The sequence below is a fragment of the Gavialis gangeticus genome, unplaced genomic scaffold (genome assembly GCF_001723915.1).
Source record: "Gavialis gangeticus isolate Ggan-Ray unplaced genomic scaffold, GavGan_comp1, whole genome shotgun sequence".
Taxonomy (NCBI): domain Eukaryota; kingdom Metazoa; phylum Chordata; order Crocodylia; family Gavialidae; genus Gavialis; species Gavialis gangeticus.
Window position 1 is genome coordinate 35197080 of NW_017728995.1, and position 6844 is coordinate 35203923.

Below are 6844 nucleotides of genomic sequence, written 5' to 3' on the forward strand. Positions count from 1 at the left end.
AGGAGCTGGGGGAACGTCTGTTCACCAGAGCGCCCCAAGGGATGACGAGGTCGAATGGTCACAAACTCCTCTGCGACTGATTCAGGCTGGACATAAGGAAGAACTTCTTTATTGTCCGAGCCCCCAAGGTTTGCAATAGACTGCTGCCAGAGGCGGTTCATGCACCCACTTTGAACATCTTCAAGACACATTTGGATGCTTATCTTGCTGGGATCCTTTGACCCCAGCTGACTTCCTGCCCCTGGGGCAGGGGGCTGGACTCGATGATCCTCCGGGGTCCCTTCCAGCCCAAACGTCTATGAAATCTATTTAAGCTATTCCATCCTTCAGATTTAAAAATATTTAATTTTAGCAGTGGTTATTTATCTTTGCTAGTTGCCGTGACACTCACCTACATCCTTTTAATACCCATGCTTAGCTTTGTGATGCTATGACAATAGTACCATGCATGTGCTCAGAAAAATGAGAGTGATAGGTTATGGTGTCATAATATTATTACTTATGTCGAGCAAACATGAACCTCCACTTCCAAAATAAAGGCTCAGTTTAGGAAAGCACCTAAGCACATACTGAAGGCCTGTTAGCTTGAAGTGAAGTATCTGCTTAAGTGGTTTCTGGAGGCCAGGCTTCAATGAACTAATTGCACGTAGGCCTTGCCCCGAAACACCTCATCCCCGTGGAGCTCTGTTATTTCAGCGGTGCTCTGTGCAGAGGCATAACACCATGGAGGCAGATCCTCGTGGAGCTGAGATAACTCCTACCTCTCTGCGCCCTTTGGCAGCGGCTTGTACGCACAGCCAGAACGGCGTGTTTACCGCCTCTGAAATACAGACATGCTCGCTCGCCTTCTTGCTCATTTGCAAAATTCGGCCGTTTACAATGGGATGGCAACTTCCATCTCCAGGCACACATTAACGTTCTCTGTTCTGCCTCATTAATAATTCATATTTAATATTCTTCCCCCTGCTTCCCAGTGTGTTTGCAAAGGTGCTGGCATGGAGTGCTAAATATTTTATAGCTGTATGCATCAGCATTTGGGGTTGAACCCCCAAGGGGGATTTATCCAGCTGCCATCTAAGACCCCTCACCCCACACCTGCAAAATATTACACCTCAAGCACACCCTACTCCTCCCCCCAGACAAGTGTCTTGACCACTGGGCTGTAGAGTCAGGCGCTCCCATAAGCAGAGCCTGTGCACCCAGCTTGGGGTGGTGAATTCACGTACATGGCTGAGCATTTAAGTGAGGCATCACAATGCTTCACCCAAATCTGCCTTGTGAATCTTGACCTTGGATTTTATTCTTCCTCTTCTTTCTAAAAGACAAAAAACTCAGTCCTTTCCCACCCTATCATTGCGCTGAGCACCAGAGGTCCAGAGGTCAGAGCCCGGCATGTGTGCTCAGCATTTACATCCAATGACTCATCTGCTCATTTTGACGTGAGAACTTGCTGCAGAAAGCTAAGCACATCTATTAGTCAGTGTAGGACCAGGACCTTGAGAGCCAGGAGAAGGTGATGGGAAATCCCAAACTATTCACAAGAATCCAGAGGTGACAAGAGCAGCACTGCAAAGGTGGCATCTAAAAAACCCCCAAGAGGCTTTTTTTTTTCTTTAGATGATGCGTTTCAATGTCAAGAGCACCGGTCTTTTGCCCTTGACATCCTCTAAATGGACAGTTATACTCACTACAAAGCAAAGCTTCATGACCAACGGCTGTAACAGCAGGGTCTGGGGTGTAATGTATGCACACCTAGTAGGATGTGGGCACTTTATAAGTATATTCACTCATATATATTATAAAGATTTTTATCAGTCTTTAATTCATTCATACACATCCAGCCCATTCAGTGCTCTACTTGCTGTGTAGACTGGGTTGCAGGCAGTCTTCCCTAGTGGGTAAGACACCAGGGGCTGGCGGGCCCTGAGCACATGGGTGGGGGCAGAAACTCACGTCCAAGTTGCTGAGGCAGAGTCCAAGGCCAAGTCAGGATCCTGGAGTACGGGACCAAGCAATCAAAGCTGAGTGGAGGTCCCAAAAGCCAGAGTCCAGAGACGGAGCCAAGCAGGGCCAGAAGCAGAAAGCCAGAGCACGAAGTCCAGAGGCACTGACCATAGCAGAGATCCCTGTCAGGGCCCCTGTCCCCCAGCCATCCCCCACCCTCCCCAAAACCCACGCAGATCACTTTGGTTTCCACTCCCAAGCTGCTGACGTGGGGGTATGTGCTGCGGTGGGTATGCTCCATTGCAGCAGGCAGCCGCACTGCTTGGTTTTATAAGAGCTTATTGTCAAATGACCTGAATAGGCAAAATAGGGGCTTATGTCTTATCTGGCTTCTGGAAGATGTAGAAAGATGGTCTAAAAGGATTTTTGCCTTATAAATATGAAGCCTGTTATGCCTTGCCTTCTCTGGACTGCTAAATGCCTCCTTGGAGGTACTAGACAGGGGGACCGGGAGTTTTCTCAGCCCTTAATCAAAGGGGAGGGAAACTTGAATTTTTAATTACTGAGCATGGCTTCTGAGTTAAATAGCTGTTGGGAACAGAGAGCTCCAAGAAGTCAATAAAAAAACACAACATTCATTCCTCGGTCTCAGTTAATCATGTTTCCTTTCCTGGGCATCTCTAATGTCATGCTCCTACTCTGGGTTCTTCAGTCAATCACGCGGCCGTCTCGCAACACCGGACCGACAGCACCTACATTATTTATGTAAAAGACACGTGCACAAAACTCCCCCCTGCAGAATGCACCCCGCAAAGACCGCCTTTGCACTGCCAAAGACGAGCACAGCCTGCTCCTTTTCCCATTCACAGGTCACCTTTCAAACTACTTATCAGAGTAAAATAATGTGATGCTGTTCTCTGCTGTTCAAGGCTGAGCATCTTGCATTCGAATATTGTGCTGGAATAGGCTGGGTTTTGATCACATCGCTCCCTTCCTCCTCCAGCCCCTTGTGAAAGTCAGATGTATATCTTACACGGCTTTCCGAGTGAGCAAGAGGCTAAATGCAAAAGGCAGATACATTCATTAATTGTCGCTCCGTACGGCACAAAGTGGTCCAAACCCGCCCAAGACGGAGTACTGCGGCATTCCCCCAGATTCAGCAGAGCTCCTGTCCCACTGGATTACTTCCCAGCCAATTCTGCAGATGACTTCCCAGAGCTGAGGGGGAAATGGAGCATCTGCCCTGCTGCTTCCCCCATGGCTATGCAAAGCCAGCCCTGCTGGGGAAGCCTCCCCACCCCACACACACCCTTGGCTTGTGGGACCGCGTGAGCAAGGCCAGACTGACAGCACTGGACAGGGAGACCTCTTGGTCCACCCAGGAAACAAGGGTCTGGGTGGATCAAGCTGCACCATGAAGCCTCACTTGCATATCCTAAGCCCTGGTTTTGGTGAGAGATGGGAGACAGGCTTGCCAGCCCTCGGCCACCATGGTGCCTGCCGTGGTGGTGGTATTGTAATGCAAGGCAAATGCAAACTGGACTGAGAGACACCCGCCTCACCCAGCATTTCTTTAGATTGCAGTAGTGTCTAGAGACCCTGAGCTACAAATAGACCCCTACTGTGTTACCTGCTGTCCAGATACCCAACATCATAGACATCCTAGAGAAGTGGGGCTGGAAGGGGCTAGTTGAGGCAGGATCAGCCCTGTCCAAGCTACCCCAGACAAATCCATCATCTAACCTCTTAGTAAAACTACCATCACCCCTGATACAACACAAGACCTCACACCTCACCCTGCCACAGCTACACCAGGTAAGCCAATGTCCTGCTGCTGTAAAAAGTTGTTAATCTACACTCGAGACATCCCAGGTAAACTGCTCCCAGCCCATACCAATCTGCCTGGGGGGGAAATGCCTTCCTGACCCCAAATGTGACATCAGTATGACCCTGAGCAGGGGCAAGACCCTCTAGCCAGGACCCTCCAGCTTTAAATCCCATCAGGAGCATTGGCACAGCCCAGTCCCCATCCCCAGCCTTGACTGCCAGCAGCACCCAGCGCCTCCGAGGAAGGCTTTAAAGGACACGCACAGTAGAAAAAGGGGGCAGGATTCCCTCCCAGCCCCAAGCAGCAACCAGCAAAGCCCAGAAGCATGGGACATACCTATGGGTACAGACAAACGACAGTGAGTAAACAAGGAGTGGGGATTTACTGCAAAAAAGCAGATGCGTGGTAACTGCCTGTGTGCCCACAAGTACCCTGGGGTAAGTACAACTTGAACTGGGGAACTTAGCCCTGTTTCATTCATCCAGGGCAGCTCGCACATATACTGAGGCAGATGGAGAGTCCCTCCACACGGCACGTACTCACCTGTTGTTACGTCATTTTAATTTGGCCACTCATTTACCCTAAATGCATAAACAGGGGATAGGGCAGGAGGGGAAAGTGAAGCACACAGAGGGGCGCAGCTTGGCCAAGGTCATGCAGCAGATGGAGCATGCCCATGCACTGGACCATGCTGGCTTCTCCGAGGGTGACCGCTGATGGGCACTGCTCACCAGGGCGAGGGAAGACAGGGGCTCCCTCGCTCACCAGTGCTGCAACCACGCCGTGCTGCAGAGACGCCCGCAACTCAAATCCACATGGAAGATGGAGCTGCAGGCGGCAAATCCCCTCCAGCTGAGGTGTGCATGCTGAAGACACTCAGACATTTTGATACGGCTGGTGCAAGATGCTGCCCGCAGCAAACAGCTCTGGTGCTTTATGCAGCCTCTATATTCCTGCCCATCTGTTAAGCTGGCACCACGTTGGTTCAATTAGGAATAGAGGCACTGGTTTCACTTGGCACAGGTGCCCATGTCACAGTCCACGTGGTACTCCTGGACAGTTTCTAGATGGACCAAATGTGCTTACACCTGTTATCATAAGGATAGGCAGCATGGTCCAGCTGATGGGAGACCAGCCTGGGCATCAGGACCTCAGGGCCTTATTGCAAGTAGCCCTCAGCAATGCTGAAGAGGATCCAGACCGTGACAGCCAGAGAAACAGGCCGCAGGCTCAGGGAGTTATCAGGCTACGGAGGTGCAGCTGGCAGGTAGCAGATCATAAAAGTGGGGAATAGATTCAGATCTTGGAAAGCAGGGTGGAATCGGGCACAGGTGCCAGCTGGCTTGCTCACTAGCAAAGGGCTAAGGTCCAGGCTAGGGTAAAAGAGTAGAAAAATAATGCAAGTCTGCATGTAGGTGAGCATGAGACAAGCAAAGCTGAGCGTGAGGAAGGGGCACCTCGGTCATGTAACAGCCACTGGGTCACATTGCTGGGGGCCGGGTGGGACAAGTCCTTGAGCAGGGCGCAGAGGGATGCAAGGTGGCTATCAGGTCCTGTCCATGCCACTAAGTTTTGCCAGCAGAGAAGACCACCCCATGCTGGCAACAGTCCCTGTCTGGATGGGGTTACGCCACAGCACGCAAGCTTCTCGCTGTCTCTCGAGCTGCTGGATCCTTAGCCCAGTGTAACAGCAGGGACTGCAGCCACCTTCAGTCCCACATTTATGGGCAACCCAAGAACAGAGCTTGGTCCCGCTACAAAAGTTCACACCTGCTTCCCTGTACTCAGACACTACCCCCAGGACGGAAACCCATCTCCCTGCACTGTGGTTGGAAAGACACTTGAATCCAGGTGTGAGAATCAGGGTGCAACAGAAGAGTGTCTGCAACTCGCTGTGTGCCCAAGGGCTGGGACCGGAGCAGACAGGTGAGGATGCGGCGTGTAACGCTGCGTCGTGTCGGTACCGAGGTATAAAGGGAGCCCTTGCGTCAGCACTGCAGGGCTGAAGTTAAATCTACTGCCATAACAGTAGATCAAAAGCACATCTGACCTCTAGCCCCAGTGCTCATGGGCTTGCATGCACTGGCTGAGCTGAGCCACCCCTAAGATCTGGGAAAGCCCAGCTCTTAATGGGAAGAGTTGGCTGGTCCCAAAGACAGCTTGTCCTTATGAGAAGTTGAGCACAGGCAGCCATCTCTGCAAAGCTGGGCTCCATCAGGCTGACAGGGAGGATGGATGTTGGGTTTCTGGAGTCTCAGGTATTCGCTGCTAGCCTCACGCTACTCCTGCTGGAGTCGAAAGTGAGAACTCCCACTGGGAGCAAAGTCAGTGCACCCAGGACGGCCAGTTCACCTCTTTATGGGAATGAGCAGTAGAGACCTCCTGAGGTCCTTTCCAACCCTCATTTTCTATACGGTAATTCCTATGACTCTCTGCTTGCACAAGTGTTTGGGAATGAAATTCAGAAGGGTTTCATGGCAGCAGTCAACCAACTGAGCGGGCCTCTTAAAGCTGGAGAAATGCAAAACGTACACTGCTGGGAAGGGCCCTCCTGTCCTCCAAAGCAGCAGCCTTGCAGCTGAGAGCAATGTTTGAGGCAATAGGGAACAATGGCTAGAGAGTAAGATAAGCATGAGCAAGAAGCAAGCAGTCAAAACAAATACCAAGTGGCTAGCTAATGTCACTCACTCACCTCATCCAAGCAGTCATTAGACACAGAGCAGCTCCCGGAGGAGAAGTCTACGAGGAGCCACGGTGCTTGGAAAGGGCCAAAAGCTTCCATCACCTTTGAACAAATGCACATAATCAATGTTATTAAAACCCAGTTATCTGTCAAGCATCAAGATCAATTTGATAATATTCATAAAGGGGAAGAGCACAACTGGGGAGGGTCAGGATTGAACTCAGACCATAACAAGAGGGGGAAGTATGAACCTCGGTTGACTCTTCAAGGGGGAAATTTTTCAACATGATTGAGGAGGGCTGGCGTGGGACCCACTTGGATTTTGGGCTGGTGCCATTGTTAAAGCCTTGGCTGGGATGATGTAGTTGGGGCCGGTCCTGCTTTGGACT

The 6844-nt window shown here is 51.0% G+C and overlaps 1 long non-coding RNA gene across 1 annotated transcript; it reads right to left on the reverse strand.

Annotated features, from left to right (window-relative positions):
- Positions 1–1794: 1794 nt before the first annotated feature.
- LOC109287836 lies at positions 1795–6503 on the reverse strand. Its single transcript, XR_002094971.1, has 2 exons — positions 6465–6503; positions 1795–3001 (listed from the first exon to the last, which is right to left on the reverse strand). It is a non-coding gene; the product is annotated as an uncharacterized LOC109287836 (long non-coding RNA).
- Between the last annotated feature and the right edge of the window lie 341 nt (positions 6504–6844).